The sequence below is a fragment of the Anas platyrhynchos genome, chromosome 24, assembly GCF_047663525.1.
Source record: "Anas platyrhynchos isolate ZD024472 breed Pekin duck chromosome 24, IASCAAS_PekinDuck_T2T, whole genome shotgun sequence".
Taxonomy (NCBI): Eukaryota; Metazoa; Chordata; class Aves; order Anseriformes; family Anatidae; genus Anas; species Anas platyrhynchos.
Genome location: NC_092610.1, coordinates 8,362,041 through 8,382,682, shown reverse-complemented (window position 1 = coordinate 8,382,682; position 20,642 = coordinate 8,362,041).

Sequence of the window (20,642 nt, the reverse complement as noted above, 5' to 3'; positions counted from 1 at the left end):
TTCTGGATGGGCGAAAGGGGCTCGGACCAGCGTTTTCTGGGGCCCAATTTTTCAGTCGTCTCCCATGCCGGCTAGTGTTATATTTAGTGTTGCTCGGAAAGAGCGAACCCGGAGGGTCCAGTTGCATGTGGGGCTGCATAAAGGCTCCCCTGGGGAGTTCAGTTGTACCCAAAGCCTTCCTCTAGGGGCACTTCTGGATGGGCGAATGGGGCTTTTAACGCGTTTCCTGGGGCCCGATTTTTCAGTCGTCTGCCTATCGGGCCAGGGTTATATTTAGGGTTGCTGTGAAAGAGCGAATACGGAGGGTCCAGTTGCATGTGGGGCTGCATAAAGGCTCCCCTGGGGACTTCAGTTGTGCCCAAAGCCTTCCTTTGGGGACTCTTTTGGATGGGCGAAAGGGTCTTGTAAAGCGTTTTCTGTGGCCCCAGTTTTCAGTCTTCTGCCATGCTGCCTAGGGTTATATTTAGGGTTGCTCGTAAACAGCGAACACGGAGGGTCCAGTTGCATGTGGGGCTGCATAAAGGCTCCCCTGGGGACTTCAGTTGTACCCAAAGCCTTCCTCTGGGGGCACTTTTGGATGGACGAAAGGGGCTCGGAATGCGTTTTCTGGGGCCCGAGTTTTCAGTCGTCTCCCATGCCAGCTAGGGCTATGTTTAGTGTTGCTCGGAAAGAGCGAACCTGGAGGGTCCAGTTGCATGTGGGGCTGCATAACGGCTCCCCTGGGGAGTTCAGTTGTACACAAAGCCTTCTTTTGGGGGCACTTTTGGATGGTCAAATGGGGCTTGTAGCACGTTTTCTGGGGCCCGATTTTTCAGTCGTCTGCCATGCGGGCCAGGGTTATATATAGGGTTGCTGTGAAAGATCGAATACGGAGGGTCCAGTTGCATGTGGGGCTGCATATAGACTCCCCTGGGGAGTTCACTTGTACCCAAAGCCTTCCTTTGGGGGCACTTCTGGATGGGTGAATGGGGCTTGAAACGCATTTTCTGGAGCCCGAGTTTTCAGTCTTCTGCCATGGTGGCTAGGGGTATATTTAGGGTTGCTCGTAAACAGGAAACACGGAGGGTCCAGTTGCATGTGGGGCTGTATAAAAGCTCCCCTGGGGAGTTCGCTTGTACTCAAAGCCTTCCTCTGAGGGCACTTTTGAATGGGCGAAAGTGGCTCAGAACGCGTTTTCTCGGGCCCAAGTTTTCAGTCGTCTCCAATGCCGGCTAGGGTTATTTTTAGTGTTGCTTGGAAAGAGCGAATCCGGAGGGTCCAGTTGCATGAGGGGCTGCATAAAGTCTCCCTTGGCGAGTTCAGTTGTACCCAAAGCCTTCCTTTGGGGGCACTTCTGGATGGGTGAATGGCGCTTGAAACGCGTTTTCGGGGGCCTCATTTTTCAGTCGTCTGCCATGCGGGCCAGGGTTATATTTAGGGTTGCTGTGAAAGAGTGAATACGGAGGGTCCAGTTGCATGTGGGGCTGCATAAAGACTCCCCTGGGGAGTTCAGTTGTACCCAAAGCCTTCCTTTGGGGGGACTTTGGATGGGCGAAAGGGGCTTGTAACACGTTTTCTGGGGCCCAAATTTTCAGTCTTCTGCCATGCTGGCTAGGGATATATTTAGGGTTGCTCATAAACAGCGAACACGGAGGGTCCAGTTGCATGTGGGGCTGCGTAAAGGCTCCCCTCGGGAGTTCACTTGTACCCAAACCCTTCCTTTGGGGGCACTTCTGGATGGTCCAAGGGGAATCGCAATGCGTTTTCTGAGGCTCACTTTTTCATTCTTCTCCCATTGCGCCGAGGGCTATATATAGTGTAGCGGTGAAAGAGCGAAAAAGGAGGGTCCAGTTGCATGTGGGGCTGCATAAAGGCTCCCCTGGGGAGTTCACTTGTACCCAAAGCCTTCCTTAGGGGGCACTTCTGGATGGGCGAAAGGGGCTCGGACCAGCGTTTTCTGGGGCCCAATTTTTCAGTCGTCTCCCATGCCGGCTAGTGTTATATTTAGTGTTGCTCGGAAAGAGCGAACCCGGAGGGTCCAGTTGCATTTGGGGCTGCATAAAGGCTCCCCTGGGGAGTTCAGTTGTACCCAAAGCCTTCCTCTAGGGGCACTTCTGGATGGGCGAATGGGGCTTTTAACGCGTTTCCTGGGGCCCGATTTTTCAGTCGTCTGCCTATCGGGCCAGGGTTATATTTAGGGTTGCTGTGAAAGAGCGAATACGGAGGGTCCAGTTGCATGTGGGGCTGCATAAAGGCTCCCCTGGGGACTTCAGTTGTGCCCAAAGCCTTCCTTTGGGGACTCTTTTGGATGGGCGAAAGGGTCTTGTAAAGCGTTTTCTGTGGCCCCAGTTTTCAGTCTTCTGCCATCCTGCCTAGGGTTATATTTAGGGTTGCTCGTAAACAGCGAACACGGAGGGTCCAGTTGCATGTGGGGCTGCATAAAGGCTCCCCTGGGGACTTCAGTTGTACCCAAAGCCTTCCTCTGGGGGCACTTTTGGATGGACGAAAAGGGCTCGGAATGCGTTTTCTGGGGCCCGAGTTTTCAGTCGTCTCCCATGCCAGCTAGGGCTATGTTTAGTGTTGCTCGGAAACAGCGAACCTGGAGGGTCCAGTTGCATGTGGGGCTACATAAAGGCTCCCCTGGGGAGTTCAGTTGTACCCAAAGCCTTCCTCTGGGAGCACTTTTGGATGGTCAAATGGGGCTTGTAGCACGTTTTCTGGGGCCCGATTTTTCAGTCGTCTGCCATGCGGGCCAGGGTTATATATAGGGTTGCTGTGAAAGAGCGAATACGGAGGGTCCAATTGCATGTGGGGCTGCATAAAGGCTCCCCTGGGGAGTTCACTTGTACCCAAAGCCTTCCTTTGGGGGCACTTCTGGATGGGTGAATGGGGCTTGAAACGCATTTTCTGGAGCCCGAGTTTTCAGTCTTCTGCCATGGTGGCTAGGGGTATATTTAGGGTTGCTCGTAAACAGGAAACATGGAGGGTCCAGTTGCATGTGGGGCTGTATAAAAGCTCCCCTGGGGAGTTCGCTTGTACTCAAAGCCTTCCTCTGAGGGCACTTTTGAATGGGCGAAAGTGGCTCAGAACGCGTTTTCTCGGGCCCAAGTTTTCAGTCGTCTCCAATGCCGGCTAGGGTTATTTTTAGTGTTGCTTGGAAAGAGCGAATCCGGAGGGTCCAGTTGCATGAGGGGCTGCATAAAGTCTCCCTTGGCGAGTTCAGTTGTACCCAAAGCCTTCCTTTGGGGGCACTTCTGGATGGGTGAATGGCGCTTGAAACGCGTTTTCGGGGGCCTCATTTTTCAGTCGTCTGCCATGCGGGCCAGGGTTATATTTAGGGTTGCTGTGAAAGAGTGAATACGGAGGGTCCAGTTGCATGTGGGGCTGCGTAAAGACTCCCCTGGGGAGTTCAGTTGTACCCAAAGCCTTCCTTTGGGGGGACTTTGGATGGGCGAAAGGGGCTTGTAACACGTTTTCTGGGGCCCAAATTTTCAGTCTTCTGCCATGCTGGCTAGGGATATATTTAGGGTTGCTCATAAACAGCGAACACGGAGGGTCCAGTTGCATGTGGGGCTGCATAAAGGCTCCCCTGGGGAGTTCAGTTGTACCCAAAGCCTTCCTTTGGGGGCACTTCTGCATGGGCGAAAGGGGCTTGTAACGCGTTTCCTGGGGCCCGATTTTTCAGTCGTCTGCCATGAGGGCCAGGGTTAGATTTAGGGTTGCTGTGAAAGAGCGAATACGGAGGGTCCAGTTGCATGTGGGGCTGCATAAAGGCTCCCCTGGGGACTTCAGTTGTACCCAAAGCCTTCCTTTGGGTGCACTTTTGGGTGGGCGAACGGGTCTTATAACGCTTTTTCTGTGGCCCGAGTTTTCAGTCTTCTGCCATGCTGGCTAGGGATATATTTAGGGTTGCTCGTAAACAGCGATCCCGGAGGGTCCAGTTGCATGTGGCGCTGCATAAAGGCTGCCCTGGGGAGTTCAGTTGTACCCAAAGCCTTCCTTTGGGGACACTTCTGGATGGGCGAAAGTCGCTTGGAATGAGTTTTCTGGGGCCCGGGTTTTCAGTCTTCTCCCATGCCGGCTAGGGCTATGTTTAGTGTTGCTCGGAAAGAGCGAACCCGGAGGGTCCAGTTGCATGTGGGGCTGCGTAAAGTCTTTCCTGGAGAGTTCAGTTGTACCCAAAGCCTTCCTTTGGGGGCACTTTTGGATGGGCAAAAGTGGCTCAGAAAGCGTTTTCTCGGGCCCGAGTTTTCAGTTGTCTCCTATGCCGGCTAGGCCTATCTTTAGTGTTGCTCAGAAAGAGCGAACCTGGAGGGTCCAGTTGCAGGTGGAGCTGCATAAAGGCTCCCCTGGGGAGTTCACTTGTACCCAAAGCCTTCCTCTGGGGGCACTTTTGGATGGTCCAAGGGGAATCGCAATGCGTTTTCTGAGGCCCGCATTTTAAGACATCTCCCACTGCGCCGAGGGCTATATTTAGGCTTGCTGTGAAAGAGCGTAAAAGGAGGGTCCAGTTTCATGTGGGGCTGCGTAAAGACTCCCATGGGGAGTTCAGTTGTACCCAAAGCCTTCCTTTGGGGGCACTTCTGGATGGGTGAATGGCGCTTGAAACGCTTTTCCTGTAACCCGAGTTTTCAGTCTTCTGCCATGCTGGCTAGGGTTATATTTAGGGTTGCTCGTAAACAGCAAACACGGAGGGTCCAGTTGCATGTCGGGCTGTATAAAAGCTCCCCTGGGGAGTTCGCTTGTACTCAAAGCCTTCCTCTGAGGGCACTTTTGAATGGGCGAAAGTGGCTCAGAACGCGTTTTCTCGGGCCCAAATTTTCAGTCGTCTCCAATGCCGGCTAGGGTTATATTTAGTGTTGCTCGGAAAGAGCGAATCCGGAGGGTCCAGTTGCATGAGGGGCTGCATAAAGTCTCCCTTGGCGAGTTCAGTTGTACCCAAAGCCTTCCTTTGGGGGCACTTCTGGATGGGTGAATGGCGCTTGAAACGCGTTTTCTGGGGCCCGATTTTTCAGTCGTCTGCCATGCGGGCCAGGGATATATTTAGGGTTGATGTGAAAGAGTGAATACGGAGGGTCCAGTTGCATGTGGGGCTGCGTAAAGGCTGCCCTGGGGAGTTCAGTTGTACCCAAAGCCTTCCTTTGGGGGTACTTTGGATGGGCGAAAGGGGCTTGTAACATGTTTTCTTTGGCTTGAGTTTTCAGTCTTCTGCCATGCTGGCTAGGGATATATTTAGGGTTGCTCATAAACAGCGAACACGGAGGGTCCACTTGCATGTGGGGCTGCGTAAAGGCTCCCCTCGGGAGTTCACTTGTACCCAAAGCCTTCCATTGGGGGCACTTTTGGATGGGCGAAAGGGGCTCGGAATGCGTTTTCTGGGGCCCAAGTTTTCAGTCGTCTCCCATGCCGGCTAGGGTTATATTTAGTGTTGCTCGGAAAGAGCGAATCCAGAGGGTCCAGTTCCATGTGGGGCTGCATAAAGGCTCCCCTGGGGAGTTCAGTTGTACCCAAAGCCTTCCTTTAGGGGCACTTCTGGATGGGCGAATGGGGCTTGTAACGCGTTTCCTGGGGCCCGATTTTTCAGTCGTCTGCCATGCGGGCCAGGGTTATATTTAGTGTTGCTCGGAAAGAGCGAACCCGGAGGGTCCAGTTGCATGTGGGGCTGCATAAAGGCTCCCCTGGGGAGTTCACTTGTACCCAAAGCCTTCCTTTGGGGGCACTTCTGGATGGGCGAACGGGTCTTATAACGCTATTTCTGTGGCCCGAGTTTTCAGTCTTCTGCCATGCTGGCTAGGGTTATATATAGGGTTGCTCGTAAACAGCGAACACGGAGGGTCCAGTTGCATGTGGGGCTGCATAAAGGCTCCCCTGGGGACTTCAGTTGTACCCAAAGCCTTCCTTTGGGGGCACTTTTGGATGGGCGAAAGGGGCTCGGAATGCGTTTTCTGTGGCCCGAGTTTTCAGTCGTCTCCCATGTCGGCTGGGCCTATCTTTAGTGTTGCTCGGAAAGAGCGAACCTGGAGGGTCCAGTTGCATGTGGGGCTGCATAAAGGCTCCCCTGGGGAGTTCAGTTGTACCCAAAGCCTTCCTCTGGGGGCATTTTGAATGGGCAAAGGTGGCTCAGAAAACATTTTCTGGGGCCCGAGTTTTTAGTCGTCTCCCATGCCGGCTAGGCCTATCTTTAGTGTTGCTCGGAAAGAGCGAACCCGGAGGGTCCAGTTGCATGTGGGGCAGCATAAAGGCTCCCCTGGGGAATTCAGTTGTACCCAAAGCCTTCCTTTGGGGGCACTTCTGGATGGTCCAAGGGGAATCGCAATGCGTTTTCTGAGGCTCACTTTTTCAGTCTTCTCCCATTGCGCCGAGGGCTATATATATTGTAGCGGTGAAAGAGAGAAAAAGGAGGGACCAGTTTCATGTGGGGCTGCATAAAGGCTCCCCTGGGGAGTTCACTTGTACCCAAAGCCTTCCTTTGGGGGCACTTCTGGATGGTCGAAAGGGGCTTGGACCCGCGTTTTCTGGGGCCCAATTTTTCAGTCGTCTCCAATGCCGGCTAGGATTATATTTAGTGTTGCTCGGAAAGAGCGAACCCGGAGGGTCCAGTTGCATGTGGCGCTGCATAAAGGCTCCCCTGGGGAGTTCAGTTGTACCCAAAGCCTTCCTCTGGGGGCACTTCTGGATGGGCGAATGGGGCTTGTAACGCGTTTCCGGGGGCTCCATTTTTCAGTCGTCTACCATGCTGGCCAGGGTTATATTTAGGGTTGCTGTGAAAGAGCGAATACAGAGGGTCCAGTTGCATGTGGCGCTGCATAAAGACTCCCATGGGATCTTCAGTTGTGCCCAAAGCCTTCCTTTGGGGACTCTTTTGGATGGGCGAAAGGGTCTTGTAAAGCGTTTTCTGTGGCCCCAGTTTTCAGTATTCTGCCATGCTGGCTAGGGTTATATTTAGGGTTGCTCGTAACCAGCGAACCTGGAGGGTCCAGTTGCATGTGGGGCTGCATAAAGGCTCTCCTGGGGAGTTCAGTTGTACCCAAAGCCTTCCTCTGGGGGCACTTTTGGATGGGCGAAAGGGGCTCGGAAAGCGTTTTCTGGGGCCTGAGTTTTCAGTCGTCTCCCATGCCGGCTAGGGCTATGTTTAGTGTTGCTTGGAAACAGCGAGCCTGGAGGGTCCAGTTGCATGTGGGGCAGCATAAAGGCTCCCCTGGGGAGTTCAGTTGTACCCAAAGCCTTCCTTTGGGGGCACTTTTGGATGGTCCAAGGGGAATCGCAATGCGTTTTCTGAGGCCCGCATTTTAAGACTTCTCTCATTGCGCCGAGGGATATATTTAGGCTTGCAGTGAAAGAGCGAATACGGAGGGTCCAGTTGCATGTGGGGCTGCGTGAAGACTCCCATGGGGAGTTCAGTTGCACCCAAAGCCTTCCTCTGGGGGCACTTTTGGATGGGCAAAACTGGCTCGGAAAGCGTTTTCTGGGGCCCGAGTTTCCAGTCGTCTCCCATGCCGGCTAGAACTATCTTTAGAGTTGCTCGGAAAGAGTGAACCCGGAGGGTACAGTTGCATGTGGGGCTGCGTGAAGTCTTTCCTGGAGAGTTCAGTTGTACCCAAAGCCTTCCTCTGGGGGCACTTTTGGATGGGCGAAAGGGGCTCGGAAAGAGTTTTCTGGGGCCCGAGTTTTCAATCGTCTCCCATGCCGGCTAGGCCTATCTTTAGTGTTGCTCGGAAAGAGCGAAACCGGAGGGTCCAGTTGCATGTGGGGCTGCATAAAGGCTCCCCTGGGGACTTCAGATGTACCCCAAGCCTTCCTTTGGGGGCACTTTTGGATGGTCCAAGGGGAATCGCAATGCGTTTCCTGAGGCTCAGTTTTTCTGTCTTCTCCAATTGCCCCGAGGTTTATTTTTAGTCTTGCGGTGAAAGAGTGAACCCGGAGGGTCCAGTTGCATGTGGGGCTGCGTAAAGACTCCCCTGGGGAGTTCACTTGTACCCAAAGCCTTCCTCTGGGGGCACTTCTGGATGGGCGAATGGGGCTTGTAACGCGTTTCCTGGGGCCCGATTTTTCAGTCGTCTTCCTTTCGGGCCAGGGTTTTATTTAGGGTTGCTGTGAAAGAGCGAATACGGAGGGTCCAGTTGCATGTGGGGCTGCATAAAGGCTCCCCTGGGGACTTCAGTTGTACCCAAAGCCTTCCTCTGGGGGCACTTTTGGATGGGCGAAAGGGTCTTGTAAAGCGTTTTCTGTGGCCCGATTTTTCAGTCTTCTGCCATACTGGCTAGGGTTATATTTAGGGTTGCTCGTAAACAGCAAACACGGAGGGTCCAGTTGAATGTGGGGCAGCATAAAGGCTGCCCTCGGGAGTTCACTTGTACCCAAAGCCTTCCTTTGGGGGCACTTTTGGATGGTCCAAGGGGAATCGCAATGCGTTCTCTGAGGCTTACATTTTCAGTCTTCTGCCATTGCGCAGAGGGTTATATTTAGTCTTGTAATGAAAGAGTGAACCCGGAGGGTCCAGTTGCATGTGGCGCTGCATAAAGGCTCCCCTGGGGAGTTCACTTGTACTCAAAGCCTTCCTTTGGGGGCACTTTTGATGGGCGAATGGGCCTGTAACGCGTTTTCTGGGGCCCCATTTTTCAGTCGTCTGCCATGCAGGCCAGGGTTATATACAGGGTTGCTGTGAAAGAGCAAATACGGAGGGTCCAGTTGCATGTGGCGCTGCATAAAGGCTCCCCTGGGGAGTTCACTTGTACCCAAAGCCTTCCTTTGGGGGCACTTCTGGATGGGTGAATGGCGCTTTAAACGCTTTCTCTGTGGCCCGAGTTCTCAGTCTTCTGCCATGCCGGCTAGGGTTATGTTTAGTGTTGCTCGGAAAGAGCGAACCCGGAGGGTCCAGTTGCATGTGGGGCTGCGTAAAGTCTTTCCTGGAGAGTTCAGTTGTACCCAAAGCCTTCCTTTGGGGGCACTTTTGGATGGGCAAAAGTGGCTCGGAAAGCGTTTTCTGGGGCCCGAGTTTTCAGTCGTCTCCCATGCCGGCTAGGCCTATCTTTAATGTTGCTCGGAAAGAGCGAACCCGGAGGGTCCAGTTGCATGTGGGGCTGCGTAAAGGCTCCCCTGGGGAGTTCAGTTGTACCCAAAGCCTTCCTCTGAGGGCACTTTTGGATGGTCCAAGGGGAATCGCAATGCGTTTTCTGAGGCCCGCATTTTAAGTCTTCTCCCATTGCACCCAGGGGTATATTTAGGCTTGCAGTGAAAGAGTGAACCCGGAGGGTCCAGTTGCATGTGGGGCTGCATAAAGGCTCCCCTGGGGAGTTCACTTGTACCCAAAGCCTTTTTTTCCAGGCACTTTTGGATGGGCGAATGGGGCTTGTAACGCGTTTTCTGGGGCCCGATTTTTCAGTCGTCTGCCATGCGGGCCTGGGTTTATTTAGGGTTGCTGTGAAAGAGCGAATACGGAGGGTCCAGTTGCATGTGAGGCTGCGTAAAGACTCCCATGGGGAGTTCAGTTGTACCCAAAGCATTCCTTTGGGGGCACTTCTGGATGGGCGAATAGGGCTTGAAACGCTTTTTCTGTGGCCCGAGTTTTCAGTCTTCTGCAATGCTGGCTAGGGTTATATTTAGGGTTGCTGTGAAAGAGCGCATACGGAGGGTCCAGTTGCATGTGGGGCTGCATAAAGGCTCCCCTGGGGACTTCAGATGTACCCCAAGCCTTCCTTTGGGGGCACTTTTGGATGGGCGATAGGGGCTCGGAATGCGTTTTCTGAGGCCCGAGTTTTCAGTCGTCTCCAATGCCAGCTAGGGTTATATTTAGTGTTGCTCGGAAAGAGCGAACCCGGAGGTTCCAGTTGCATGTGGGGCTGCATAAAGGCTCCCCTGGGGACTTCAGTTGTACCCAAACCCTTCCTTCGGAGGCACTTTTGGATGGTCCAAGGGGAATCGCATTGCGTTTTCTGAGTTCCGCTTTTTCAGTCTTCTCCCATTGCGCCGAGGGTTATATTTAGGCTTGTGGTGAAAGAGTGAACCCGGAGGGTCCAGTTGCATGTGGGGCTGCATAAAGGCTCCCCTGGGGAGTTCCGTTGTACCCAAAGCCTTCCTTTGGGGGCACTTCTGGATGGGCGAATGGGGCTTGTAACATGATTCCTGGGGCCTGATTGTTCAGTCATCTGGCATGCGGGCCATGGTTATATTTAGGGTTGCTGTGAAAGAGCGAATACGGAGGGTCCAGTTCCATGTGGCACTGCATAAAGGCTGCCTAGGGGAGTTCAGTTGTACCCAAAGCCTTCCTTTGGGGGCTCTTTTGGGTGGGCGAATAGGGCTTGAAAATCTTTTTCTGTGGCCCGAGTTTTCAATCTTCTTCCATGCTGGCTAGGTTTATATTTAGTGTTGCTCGGAAACAGCGAACCAGGAGGGTCCAGTTGCATGTGGGGCTGCATAAAGGCTCCCATGGGGAGTTCAGATGTACCCAAAGCCTTCCTTTGGGGGCACTTCTGGATGGGCGAATAGGGCTTGAAATGCTTTTTCTGTCGACCGAGTTTTCAGTCTTCTGCCATGCTGGCTAGCTTTATATTTAGGGTTGCTCGTAAACAGCGAACACGTAGGGTCCAGTTGCATGTGGGGCTGCACAAAGGCTCCCCGGGGGAGTTCAGTTGTACCCAAAGACTTCCTCTGGGGGCACTTTTGGATGGTCCAAGGGGAATCACAATGCGTTTTCTGAGGCCCGCATTTTAAGACTTCTCCCATTGCGCCGAGGGCTATATTTAGGCTTGCGGTGAAAGAGTGAACCCGGAGGGTCGAGTTGCATGTGGGGCTGCATAAAGGCTCCTCTGGGGAATTCACTTGTACCCAAAGCCCTTTTTTTCAGGCACTTTTGGATGGGCGAATGGGGCTTGTAACGCGTTTTCTGATGCCCGATTTTTCAGTCATCTGCCATGCGGGCAAGGGTTATATATAGGGTTGCTGTGAAAGAGCGAATACAGAGGGTCCAGTTGCATGTGCGGCTGTGTAATGGCTCCCTGGGGAGTTCAGTTGTACCCAAAGCCTTCCTTTGGGGGCACTTTTGGATGGGAGAATGGGGCTTGTAACGCATTTTCTGGGGAGTGAGTTTTCAGTCAACTGAAAGGCGGGCCAGGGTTATATTTAGTGTTGCTCGGAAAGAGCGAATACGGAGGGTCCAGTTGCATGTGGGGCTGCATAAAGGCTCCCCTGGGGAGTTCAGTTGTACCCAAAGCCTTCCTTTGGGGGCACGTCTGGATGGCTGAATGGGGCTTGAAACGCTTTATCTGTGGCCCGAGTTTTCAGTCTTCTGCCATACTGGCTAGGGTTATATTTAAAGTTGCGCGTAAACAGCGAATACGGAGGGTCGAGTTGCATGTGGGGCTGCATAAAGGCTCCCCTGGGGAGTTCAGTTGTACCCAAAGCCTTTCTCTGGGGGCACTTTTGAATGGGCAAAGTTGGCTCAGAAAGGATTTTCTGGGGCCCGAGTTTTCAGTCGTCTCCCATGCCGCCTAGGGTTATATTTAGTGTTGCTCGGAAAGAGCGAACCCGGAGGGTCCAGTTGCATGTGGGGCTGCATAAAGGCTCCCCTGGGGAGTTCAATTGTACCTAAAGCCTTCATTTGGGGGCACTTCTGGATGGGCGAATGGGGCTTGTAACGCGTTTCCTGGGGCCCGATTTTTCAGTCGTCTGTGATGCGGGCCAGGGTTATAATTAGGGTTGCTGTGAAAGAGCCAATACGGAGAGTCCAGTTGCATGTGGCGCTGCATAAAGGCTCCCCTGGGGAGTTCACTTGTACCCAAAGCCTTCCTTTGGGGGCACTTTTGGATGGTCGATGGGGAATCGCAATGCGTTTTCTGAGGCCCGATTTTCCAGTCTTCTCCCTTAGCACCGAGTGCAATATTTAGTGTAGCGGTGAAAGAGCGAATACGGAGGGTCCAGTTGCATGTGGGGCTGCATAAAGGCTCCCCTGGGGACTTCAGATGTACCCCAAGCCTTCCTTTGGGGGCACGTTTGTATGGGCGATAGGGGCTCGGAATGCGTTTTCTGAGGCCCGAGTTTTCAGTCGTCTCCAATGCCAGCTAGGGATATATTTAGTGTTACTCGGCAACAGCGAACCCGGAGGGTCCAGTTGAATGTGGGGCTGCGTAAAGTCTTTCCTGGAGAGTTCAGTTGTACCCAAAGCCTTCCTTTGGGGGCACTTTTGGATGGGCAAAAGTGGCTCGGAAAGCGTTTTCTGGGGCCCGAGTTTTCAGTCGTCTCCCATGCCGGCTAGGACTATCTTTAGTGTTGCTCGGAAAGAGCGAACCCAAAGGGTCCAGTTGCATGTGGGGCTGCATAAAGGCTCCCCTGGGGAGTTCAAATGTACCCAAAGCCTTCCTCTGGGGGCACTTCTGGATGGGCGAATAAGGCTTGAAACGCTTTTTCTGTGGCCCGAGTTTTCAGTCGTCTGCCTTGCGAGCCAGGGTTATATTTAGGGTTGCTGTGAAAGAGCGAATACGGAGGGTCCAGTTGCATGTGGGGCTGCATAAAGGCTCCCCTGGGGACTTCAGTTGTACCCAAAGCCTTCCTTTGGGGGCACTTTTGGGTGGGCAAATAGGGCTTGTAACGCTTTTTCTGTGGCCCGAGTTTTCAGTCGACTCCCATGCCGCTAGGGCTATCTTTAGTTTTGCTCGGAAAGAGCGAACCCGGAGGGTCCAGTTGCATGAGGGGCTGCATAAAGTCTCTCCTGTCGAGTTCAGTTGTACCCAAAGCCTTCCTCTGGGGGAATTCCGGATGGGTGAATGGCGCTTGAAACGCTTTTTCTGTGGCCCGAGTTTTCAGTCTTCTGCCATGCTGGCTAGGGTTATATTTAGTGTTGCTCGGAAACAGCGAACCAGGAGGGTCCACTTGCATGTGGGGCTGCAAAAAGGCTCCCCTGGGGAGTTCAGTTGTACCCATAGCCTTCCTTTGGGGGCACTTCTGGATGGGTGAATGGCGCTTTAAACGCCTTCTCTGTGGCCCGAGTTTTCAGTCTTCTCCCATGCGGGCTAGGGTTATGTTTAGTGTTGCTCGGAAACAGCGAACCCGGAGGGTCCAGTTGCATGTGGGGCTGCGTAAAGTCTTTCCTGGAGAGTTCAGTTGTACCCAAAGCCTTCCTTTGGGGGCACTTTTGGATGGGCAAATGTGGCTCGGAAAGCGTTTTCTGGGGCCCGAGTTTTCAGTCGTCTCCCATGCCGGCTAGGCCTATCTTTAGTGTTGCTCGGAAAGAGCGAACCCGGAGGGTCCAGTTGCATGTGGGGCTGCATAAAGGCTCTCCTGGGGAATTCAGTTGTACCCAAAGCCTTCCTCTGGGGGCACTTTTGGATGGTCCAAGGGGAATCGCAATGCGTTTTCTGAGGCCCGCATTTTAAGTCTTCTCCCTATGCGCCGAGGGCTATATTTAAGCTTGCGGTGAAAGAGTGAACCCGGAGGGTCCAGTTGCATGAGGGGCTGCATAAAGGCTCCCCTGGGGAGTTCACTTGTACCCAAAGCCTTCCTTTGGGGGCACTTTTGGATGGTCCAAAGGGAATCGCAATGCGTTTTCTGAGGCCCGCGTTTTAAGCCTTCGCCATTGCACCGAGGGATATATTTAGGCTTGCGGTGAAAGAGTGAACCCGGAGGGTCCAGTTGCATGTGGGGCTGCGTAAAGACTCCCATGGGGAGTTCGGTTGTACCCAAAGCCTTCCATTGGGGGCACTTCTGGATGGGCGAATAAGGCTTGAAACGCTTTTTCTGTGGCCCGAGTTTTCAGTCGTCTGCCTTGCGAGCCAGGGATATATTTAGGGTTGCTGTGAAAGAGCGAATACGGAGGGTCCAGTTGCATGTGGGGCTGCATAAAGGCTCCCCTGGGGAGTTCAATTGTACCTAAAGCCTTCATTTGGGGGCACTTCTGGATGGGCGAATGGGGCTTGTAACGCGTTTCCTGGGGCCCGATTTTTCAGTCGTCTGTGATGCTGGCCAGGGTTATAATTAGGGTTGCTGTGAAAGAGCGAATACGGAGAGTCCAGTTGCATGTGGGGCTGCAAAAATGCTCCCCTGGGGAGTTCACTTGTACCCAAAGCCTTCCTTTGGGGGCACTTTTGGATGGTCGATGGGGAATCGCAATGCGTTTTCTGAGGCCCGATTTTTCAGTCTTCTCCCTTTGCACCGAGTGCAATATTTAGTGTAGCGGTGAAAGAGCGAAAAAGAAGGGTCCAGTTGCATGTGGGGCTGCATAAAGGCTCCCCTGGGGACTTCAGATGTACCCCAAGCCTTCCTTTGGGGGCACGTTTGTATGGGCGATAGGGGCTCGGAATGCGTTTTCTGAGGCCCGAGTTTTCAGTCGTCTCCAATGCCAGCTAGGGTTATATTTAGTGTTACTCGGCAACAGCGAACCCGGAGGGTCCAGTTGCATGTGGGGCTGCGTAAAGGCTCTCCTGGGGAGTTCGCTTGTACCCAAAGCCTTCCTTTGGGGGCACTTCTGGATGGGCGAAAGGCGCTTGGAATGAGTTTTCTGGGGCCCGAGTTTTCAGTCTTCTCCCGTGCCGGCTAGGGTTATGTTTAGTGTTGCTCGGAAAGAGCGAACCCGGAGGGTCCAGTTGAATGTGGGGCTGCGTAAAGTCTTTCCTGGAGAGTTCAGTTGTACCCAAAGCCTTCCTTTGGGGGCACTTTTGGATGGGCAAAAGTGGCTCGGAAAGCGTTTTCTGTGGCCCGAGTTTTCAGTCGTCTCCCATGCCGTCTAGGGTTATATTTAGTGTTCCTCGGAAAGAGCGAACCCGGAGGGTCCAGTTGCATGTGGGGCTGCATAAAGGCTCCCCTGGGGAGTTCAGTTGTACCCAAAGCCTTGCTCTGGGGGCACTTTTGGATGGTCCAAGGGGAATCGCAATGTGTTTTCTGAGGCCCGCATTTTAAGTCTTCTCCCATTGCACCGAGGGCTATATTTAGGCTTGCGGTGAAAGAGTGAACCCGGAGGGTCCAGTTGCATGTGGGGCTGCATAAAGGCTCCCCTGGGGTGTTCAGATGTACCCAAAGCCTTCCTTTGGGGGCACTTTTGGATGGGCAAATGGGGCTTGTAACGCGTTTTCGGGGGCCCGAATTTTCAGTCGTCTCGCATGCTGGCCAGGGTTATATTTAGTGTTGCTCCGAAACAGCGAACCCGGAGGGTCCAGTTGCATGTGGGGCTGCATAAAGGCTCCCCTGGGGAGTTCAGTTGTACCCAAAGCCTTCCTTTGGGGGCACTTTTGGATGGTCCAAGGGGAATCGCAATGCGTTTTCTGAGGCCCGCTTTTTCAGTCTTCTCCCATTGTGCCGAGGGTTATATTTAGGCTTGCGGTGAAAGAGTGAACCCGGAGGGTCCAGTTGCCTGTGGGGCTGCATAAAGACTCCCCTGGGGAGTTCAGTTGTACCCAAAGCCTTCCTTTGGGGGCACTTCTGGATGGGCGAATGGAGCTTGTAACACGTTTCCTGGGGCCTGATTTTTCAGTCGTCTCCCATGCCGGCTAGGATTATATTTAGTGTTGCTCGGAAAAAGCGAACCCGGAGGGTCCAGTTGCATGAGGGGCTGCATAAAGTCTCCCTTAGCGAGTTCAGTTGTACCCAAAGTCTTCCTTTGGGGGCACTTTTGGATGGGCGAATAGGGCTTGAAACGCTTTTTCTGTGGCCCAAGTTTTCAGTGTTCTGCCATGCTGGCTAGGTTTATATTTAGGGTTGCTCGGAAAGAGCGAACACGGAGGGTCCAGTTGCATGTGGGGCTGCATAAAGGATCCCCTGGGGAGTTCAGTTGTACCCAAAGCCTTCCTCTGGGGGCACTTCTGGATGGGTGAATGGCGCTTGAATCGCGTTTTCGGGGGCCCGAATTTTCAGTCGTCTCGCATGCTGGCCAGGGTTATATTTAGTGTTGCTCGGAAACAGCGAACCCGGAGGGTCCAGTTGCATGTGGGGCTGCATAAAATCTCTCCTGGGGAATTCAGATATACCCAAACCCTTCCTTTGGAGGCACTTTTGGATGGTCCAAGGGGAATCGCAATGCGTTTTCTGAGGCTCACTTTTTCAGTCTTCTCCCATTGCGCCAAGGGTTATATTTAGTCTTGCACTGAAAGAGTGAACCCGGATGGTCCAGTTGCATGTGGTGCTGCATAAAGGCTCCCCTGGGGAGTTCCGTTGTACCCAAACCCTTCCTTTGGGGGCACTTTTGCATGGGCGAATGGGGCTTGTAACGTGTTTTCTGGGGCCCCATTTTTCAGTCGTCTGCCATGCAGGCCAGGGTTTTATTCAGGGTTTCTGTGAATGAGCGAATATGGAGGGTCCAGTTGCATTTGGCGCTGCATAAAGGCTCCCCTGGGGAGTTCAGTTGTACCCAAAGCCTTCCTTTGGGGGCACTTCTGGATGGGCGAATAGGGCTTGAAACGCTTTTTCTGTGGCCCGAGTTTTCAGTCTTCTGCCATTACTGCTAGGGCTATATTTAGGGTTGCTCGTAAACAGCAAACACGGAGGGTCCAGTTGCATGTGGGGCTGCATAAAGGCTCCCCTTAGGAGTTCGCTTGTACCCAAAGCCGTCCTCTGGGGGCACTTCTGGATGGGCGAATGGGGCTTCTAACACGTTTCCTGGGGCCCCATTTTTCAGTCGTCTGCCATGCGGGCCAAGGTTATATTTAGGGTTGCTGTGAAAGAGTGAATACGGAGCGTCCAGTTGCATGTGGGGCTGCATAAAGGCTCCCCTGGGGACTTCAGTTGTACCCAAAGCCTTCCTTTGGGGGCACTTTTGGATGGGCAAATGTGGCTCGGAAAGCGTTTTCTGGGGCTCGAGTTTTCAGTCGTATCCCATGCAGGCTAGGCCTATCTTTAGAGTTGCTCGGAAAGAGCGAACCCGGAGGGTCCAGTTGCATGTAAGGCTGCATAAAGGCTCCCCTGTGGAGTTCAGTTGTACCCAAAGCCTTCCTCTGGGGGCACTTTTGGATGGCCCAAGGGGAATCGCAATGCGTTTTCTGAGGCCCGCATTTTAAGTCTTCTCCCATTGCGCCGAGGCCTATATTTTGGCTTGCGGTGAAAGAGTGAACCCGGAGGGTCCAGTTGCATGTGGCGCTGCATAAAGGCTACCCTGGGGAGTTCAGTTGTACCCAAAGCATTCCTTTGGGGGAACTTCTGGATGGGTGAATGGCGCTTGAAAATGTTTTCTGGGGCCCGATTTTTCAGTCGTCTGCCATGCGGGCCTGGGTTTATTTAGGGTTGCTGTGAAAGAGCGAATACGGAGGGTCCAGTTGCATGTGGCGCTACATAAAGGCTCCCCTGGGGACTTCAGTTGTACCCAAAGCCTTCCTTTGGGGGCACTTCTGGATGGGTGAATGGCGCTTTAAACGCCTTCTCTGTTGCCCGAGTTTTCAGTCTTCTCCCATGCGGGCTAGGGTTATGTTTAGTGTTGCTCGGAAACAGCGAACCCGGAGGGTCCAGTTGCATGTGGGGCTGCGTAAAGTCTTTCCTGGAGAGTTCAGTTGTACCCAAAGCCTTCCTTTGGGGGCACTTCTGGATGGGCGAATAAGGCTTGAAACGCTTTTTCTGTGGCCCGAGTTTTCAGTCGTCTGCCTTGCGAGCCAGGGTTATATTTAGGGTTGCTGTGAAAGAGCGAATACGGAGGGTCCAGTTGCATGTGGGGCTGCATAAAGGCTCCCCTGGGGACTTCAGTTGTACCCAAAGCCTTCCTTTGGGGGCACTTTTGGGTGGGCAAATAGGGCTTGAAACGCTTTTTCTGTGGCCCGAGTTTTCAGTCGTCTCCCATGCCGCTAGGGCTATCTTTAGTTTTGCTCGGAAAGAGCGAACCCGGAGGGTCCAGTTGCATGAGGGGCTGCATAAAGTCTCTCCTGTCGAGTTCAGTTGTACCCAAAGCCTTCCTCTGGGGGAATTCCGGATGGGTGAATGGCGCTTGAAACGCTTTTTCTGTGGCCCGAGTTTTCAGTCTTCTGCCATGCTGGCTAGGGTTATATTTAGTGTTGCTCGGAAACAGCGAACCAGGAGGGTCCACTTGCATGTGGGGCTGCATAAAGGCTCCCATGGGGAGTTCAGTTGTACCCATAGCCTTCCTTTGGGGGCACTTCTGGATGGGCGAATAGGGCTTGAAATACTTTTTCTGTGGCCCGAGTTTTCAGTCTTCTGCCATGCTGGCTAGGTGTATATTTATCGTTGCTCGTAAACAGCGAACACGGAGGGTCCAGTTGCATGTGGGGCTGCATAAAGGCCCCCCTGGGGAGTTCAGTTGTACCCAAAGCCTTCCTTTGGGGGCACTTCTGGATGCGTGAATGGCGCTTGAATCGCGTTTTCGGGGGCCCGAATTTTCAGTCGTCTCGCATGCTGGCCAGGGTTATATTTAGTGTTGCTCCGAAACAGCGAACCCGGAGGGTCCAGTTGCACGTGGGGCTGCATAAAGGCTCCCCTGGGGAGTCCAGTTGTACCCAAAGCCTTCCTTTGGGGGCACTTTTGGATGGTCCAAGTGCAATCGCAATGCGTTTTCTGAGGCCCGCTTTTTCAGTCTTCTCCCATTGTGCCGAGGGTTATATTTAGGCTTGCGGTGAAAGAGTGAACCCGGAGGGTCCAGTTGCCTGTGGGGCTGCATAAAGACTCCCCTGGGGAGTTCAGTTGTACCCAAAGCCTTCCTTTGGGGGCACTTCTGGATGGGCGAATGGAGCTTGTAACACGATTCCTGGGGCCTGATTTTTCAGTCGTCTCCCATGCCGGCTAGGGTTATATTTAGTGTTGCTCGGAAAAAGCGAACCCGGAGGGTCCAGTTGCATGAGGGGCTGCATAAAGTCTCCCTTAGCGAGTTCAGTTGCACCAAAAGCCTTCCTTTGGGGGCACTTTTGGATGGGCGAATAGGGCTTGAAACGCTTTTTCTGTGGCCCAAGTTTTCAGTGTTCTGCCATGCTGGCTAGGTTTATATTTAGGGTTGCTCGGAAAGAGCGAACCCGGAGGGTCCAGTTGCATGTCGGGCTGCATAAAGGCTCCCTTGGGGAGTTCAGTTGTACACAAAGCCTTCCTTTGGGGGCACTTCTGGATGGGCGAATGGCGCTTGAATCGCGTTTTCGGGGGCCCGAATTTTCAGTCGTCTCGCATGCTGGCCAGGGTTATATTTAGTGTTGCTCGGAAACAGCGAACCCGGAGGGTCCAGTTGCATGTGGGGCTGCATAAAATCTCTCCTGGGGAATTCAGATATACATAAACCCTTCCTTTGGAGGCACTTTTGGATGGTCCAAGGGGAATCGCAATGCGTTTTCTGAGGCTCAATTTTCAGTCTTCTCCCATTGCGCCAAGGGTTATATTTAGTCTTGCGCTGAAAGAGTGAACCCGGATGGTCCAGTTGCATGTGGTGCTGCATAAAGGCTCCCCTGGGGAGTTCCGTTGTACCCAAACCCTTCCTTTGGGGGCACTTCTGGATGGGCGAATGGGGCTTGTAATGCGTTTTCTGGGGCCCCATTTTTCAGTCGTCTGCCATGCAGGCCAGGGTTTTATTCAGGGTTGCTGTGAAAGAGCGAATATGGAGGGTCCAGTTGCATTTGGCGCTGCATAAAGGCTCCCCTGGGGAGTTCAGCTGTACCCAAAGCCTTCCTTTGGCGGCACTTCTGGATGAGTGAATGGCACTTTAAACGCTTTCTCTGTGGCCCGAGTTTTCAGTCTTCTGCCATGCTGGCTAGGGCTTTGTTTAGGGTTGCTCGTAAACAGCGAACACGGAGGGTCCAGTTGCATGTGGGGCTGCGTAAAGTCTTTCCTGGAGAGTTCAGTTATACCCAAAGCCTTCCTCTGGGGGCACTTTGGGATGGTCCAAGGGGAATCGCAATGCGTTTTCTGAGGCCCGCATTTTAAGTCTTCTCCCAATGCACCGAGGGCTATATTTAGGCTTGCGGTGAAAGAGTGAACCCGGAGGGTCCAGTTGCATGTGGGGCTGCATAAAGGCTCCCCTGGGGAGTTCAGCTGTACCCAAAGACTTTTTTTTCAGGCACTTTTGGATGGGCGAATGGGGCTTGTAACGCGTTTTCTGATGCCCGATTTTTCAGTCGTCTGCCATGCGGGCCAGGGTTTTATTTAGGGTTGCTGTGAAAGAGCGAATACGGAGGGTCTAGTTGCATGTGGCGCTGCGTAAAGACACCCATGGGGAGTTCAGTTGTACCCAAAGCCTTCCTTTGGGGGCACTTCTGGATGGGCGAATAGGGCTTGAAACGCTTTTTCTGTGGCCCGAGTTTTCAGTCTTCTGCCATTACTGCTAGGGATATATTTAGGGTTGCTCGTAAACAGCAAACACGGAGGGTCGAGTTGCATGTGGGGCTACATAAAGGCTCCCCTGGGGAGTTCACTTGTACCCAAAGCCTTTTTTTTCAGGCACTTTTGGATGGGCGAATGGGGCTTGTAACGCGTTTTCTGATGCCCGATTTTTCAGTCGTCTGCCATGCGGGCCAGGGTTTTATTTAGGGTTGCTGTGAAAGAGCGAATACGGAGGGTCTAGTTGCATGTGGGGCTGCGTAAAGACACCCATGGGGAGTTCAGTTGTACCCAAAGCCTTCCTTTGGGGGCAATTCTGGATGTGCGAATAGGGCTTGAAACGCTTTTTCTGTGGCCCGAGTTTTCAGTCTTCTGCCATTACTGCTAGGGCTATATTTAGGGTTGCTCGTAAACAGCAAACACGGAGGGTCCAGTTGCATGTGGGGCTG